Raw genomic sequence first — 4347 nt, 5'->3', positions numbered from 1 at the left:
TCTCAATCTAGTTTCAAAACATTGTCATCACTCCAAAAAGGAGACCCTGCTCCTGTTAATCTAACTACTTACTCCTCCCTCCCCTAGTCACTAACAACAATTAATTTGCTTTTTGTCTTTATGGATCTAGCTGTTCTAGATATCTCACATAAATGAAATCATACACTATGTGCCCTTCTGTGCCTGGCTTATTCAGTTAACATAATGCTTTCAAGGTTGTTCTATGTTCTAGCATGGATCAGAACTTCACTCTTTTTAATGATTGAGTAATATTTCATTGTATAGAGATAGATATATAGATAAATGTAGATAGATGTAGATCTATACCTATAAATCTATTTAGATAGATAGAACTATATCTATATATCTACATCTATCTACATATCTTGTCTTGGCCAGTTTAGGCTGTTATAGCAGAATACCATAGATTGGGTGACTTAAATACTAAATACTGATTTGTCACAGTCTTGAGTTTGGGATTTCCAAGATTAAGATGGTAGCAGATTCTATGTCTGATGAAAAACCTCTTTCTGTTTTGCCAGCACCTGCTTTCTTGCTATGTCCTTACAGGGCAGGCAGTAGTAGGGTGAAGGAGAGGGAGAGGGGAAGGAAGTGAAGGATAAGGGAGAAGAAGACAGAGAGGGAGAGAGAGAGGGCACACTCTCTGGTCTCTCCTTATAAAAGGCACTAATTCCCTTGCTGGGGGCTCCACTGTCATGACCTCATCAAAATCAAACTACGTCCCAAAAGCCTTACTTCCAAATACCATCACATTGGAGATTATTAAGGCCTGAACATATAAATTTTAGAGGGACACAAACATTTAGTCCATGGCAATTGTATTTTATTCTATCTATTCACTAGGTGATGGACATTTGTTTTGTTTCCACTGTTTGGCTATTATGAATAATGTTGCTCTAGATATTTGTGTACATGTATTTGTTTGAATTCCTGTCTTCAGTTATTTTGGGTACATACTTAGGAGTATAATTGCTGGGTCATACAGTAATTATATGTTTACATTTTAAGGAACCAAAAAACGTTTCCACAGTAGCTGCACAATTTTATATTCCCACTAAGAATGTACAATGGTTCCAATTTTTCCACATCCTTGCCAATGTTATTTTCCATCTATTACATTAAAGCCGCCCTAGTGGGTATAAAATGGTATCTTATGTGGGTTTTTATTTCAATTTCCCTAATGGTTAGTGATGTTAACATCATTTCATGTGCTTGTTGGCCAATGTATATCTCTTTTGGAGAAATGTGTGTTTAAATTGTTTGCACATTTTTAATGGTATAAAATTTTTATATTTAGAATTAGCCAGCTGGACTCATTTAGATGATCTCAATTTTGTTGGCAACATCCAAAGCGTCATAGTCTGGAGCCAGCTGAACATATGCATTCTTCTCCCCATCAGGCCTGATCAGGTGTTGACCTTGGCCACATCAGTACCATACAGCTTCTTCACAGCCTGTTTGGTCTGGTGCTTATTGGCCTTGACATCCACAATGAACACAAGTGTTTTGTTGTCCTCTATCTTCTTTATGGCTGTCTCAGCACTCACAGGGAACTTGATGATAGCATAGTGCTCATGCTTGTTTCCCCTGGGGCTGCTCTTCTGAGGATATTTAGGATGCCTTTGGAGTCTCAGTGTCTTAGGCCTCCAGAAGGTGGGTGACGTGTTGATTTTGTGTGTGTGTGTGTGTGGGTGTGGATGCCTTTTAGCAGTGCTTTCTTTGCCTTCAAAACCTTTGCCTTGGCTTAGGCTTTGGGAGGGGCAGGGGCTTCCTTCCTCGCTCTGGGCACGATCTTTGTGAAAAGGGTTTCCTAGAGTCCTCTTTTGCACATTTTTAATTGAATCAATTGTGTGTTAGTTATTGAATTGTAATATTTCCTTATATATACTGGATACTATATATACCCTTATTCAATATATGATTTTCAAGTATTTTATCTCATTCTATAGGTTGTCATTTTACTCTCTTGTTAGTATCCTCTGACATACAAAATGTTTTAATTTTGATGAAATCTAATATATCTGTTTTTCTTTTCTTGCTGTGATTTTGGTGTCATATTTAAGAAACCATCACATGATTCAAGGTCATAAATATGATGAAAAACCCTATGTTCTTTTTAAAAATGTTGTATGGTTTTAACTCTTGTGTTTAAGTCTTTGATTTACTTTAAGCTAATTTTTACATATGATGTGAGATAGGGGTCAATCTTCATTCCTTTGCATTTGTATATCTAGCTGTCCCAGTATCCCTTGTTGAAGAGAAAATTATTTTTCCATCAAATGATCTTGGCGCCTTGTCACAAGTCAATTTGTCATGGATATATGGCTTTATTGCTAGATTCTCAGTTTTAGTCCACTAGTTTAATTTATGTATCCATATGCCAATACTACACAATTTTGATTACTGTATCTTTATATTATTTTTAAAATAATTTTTAAAACTTTTAAAGTTATAGTTTACATTCAATATTATTTTTAAAATATATTTTATTGATTATGCTATTATAATTGTCCCGATTTTTCCCCTTTTGCTCCTTCCACCTGGTATCTTGTTTCCCTCCAGCAATCCCTCCTTTTTTTCATGTCCATGGGTCGTGCATATAAACTCTCTGATTTCTTCATTTCTTGTACAGTTCTTAACACCCTCTCTCTATTTTGTACCTAGCAATTTGTACTTCTTAATTCCTGCACCTTTTCCTCCACCTTCTACCTTCCCTCTCACAACTGATAACCCTCCAAATGATCTCAGTATCTACAATGCTATTTCTGTTCTGCATGTTTGCTTAGTTTGTTTTTTTTTTAAGATTCAATTGTCGATAGTTGTGAATTTATTGCTATTTTAATGTTTATAGTTTTGACTTTCTTTTTCTTAAATAAGTTCCTTCAACATTTCATATAATAAGGGCTTGGTGGTGATGAACTCCTTTAATTTTACCTTGTCTGGGAAGCACTTCATCTGCCCTTCCATTCTGAATGATAGGTTTGCTGGATAGAATAATGTGGGTTGTAGGTCCTTGCTTTTCTCTTGCTGCTTTGAAGATTCTCTCTTTATCTTTAACCTTTTGCATTTTAATTATGATGTATCTTGGTGTGGTCCTCTTTGGGTCTATCTTGTTTGGGACTCTGGACTTGAATGTCTGTTTCCTTTATGAAAATAGGAAACTTTTCCTTCATTATTTTTTCAAATAAGTTTTCAATTTCTTTCTCTTTCTCTTTTCCTTCCAACACCCCTATGATTCAAATATTGGTACATTTGAAGATGCCCCAGAGTTGCCTTAGTCTATCCTAATTTTTTAAAAAAAATTATTTTTATTTCTTGCTGTTCTGATTGAATACCTTTTTCTTCCTTATGTCCCAAATTGTTGATTTTATTCTCAGCTTCATCTCCTCCACTGTTGGTTTCCTGTAGATTCTTCTTTATTTTACTTAATATAACCTTCATTGCTGACTGGGTCTTTTTTATGTCTTTGAAGTACCCGATGAACATCCTGATAACTGATGTTTTGAACTCTGCATCTGATAGATCATTTATTTCCATTTCATTTAGTTCTTTTTCTGGAGTCTTGTTCTGTTCTTTCATTTGGATGATATTTATTTGTCTTCTCATCTTGGCAGCCTCCCTGTGTTTGTTTCTGTATATTAGGTAGAGTGTTTTTGACTCCTTGTTTTAGTAGTGTGGCCTATTGTAGAAGTGCATACCTGTCTGGATGAATGTGTCTTCTTTAATTCTTTGTTTGTCAGACTTCCATATGGCTCAATTTTCTGACAATTCTCTGTGATATTTGTTTTGTGGTGTAGTTGTAATTTTTGCTGTAGTTGTGTGAGGAGGCGAGATGTATTTACCTACACCTCCAACTTGACCAGAAGTCTTATATTCAATATTATTTTTATTAGTTTCAGGTGTAAAGCATAGTGCTCAGATAATCATACTTTGCAACATGTCCCTTGTAGTACTTCCAGTACCCACATGGCACCATGCATAGTTGTCACAATATTACTGACTATATTCCCTATGCTATACTTTACATGCCTATGACTATTATGTAACTGCCAAGCTGCACTTCTCAATCCCTTTACCTTTTGCATGCAGTCCATGAACCCCCCACCCCATGGCAACCATCAGTTTGTCCTCTGTATCTAAGAGTCTGTTTCTGTTTGTTTATATTGACCCTTAGATTCTACGTATATGTAAAATCATATGTTGTCTTTCTCTGACTGACCTATTTTGCTTAACACAATACCCTCTAGGTCCATCCATGTTGTTGCAAATAGAAAGATTTCATTTTTTATAGCCAAGTAACATTCCATTTTACATATGACAACATAT

At 35.5% G+C, this 4347-nt stretch overlaps 1 pseudogene; it reads right to left on the bottom strand.

The window, feature by feature from the left end:
• Nucleotides 1-1298: 1298 nt before the first annotated feature.
• Nucleotides 1299-4115, bottom strand: LOC114505557 (annotated as a pseudogene).
• Nucleotides 4116-4347: the final 232 nt, after the last annotated feature.

Source organism: Phyllostomus discolor, chromosome X, assembly GCF_004126475.2.
Source record: "Phyllostomus discolor isolate MPI-MPIP mPhyDis1 chromosome X, mPhyDis1.pri.v3, whole genome shotgun sequence".
Taxonomy (NCBI): domain Eukaryota; kingdom Metazoa; phylum Chordata; class Mammalia; order Chiroptera; family Phyllostomidae; genus Phyllostomus; species Phyllostomus discolor.
This window is presented reverse-complemented; position numbering and strand designations above follow the sequence as displayed.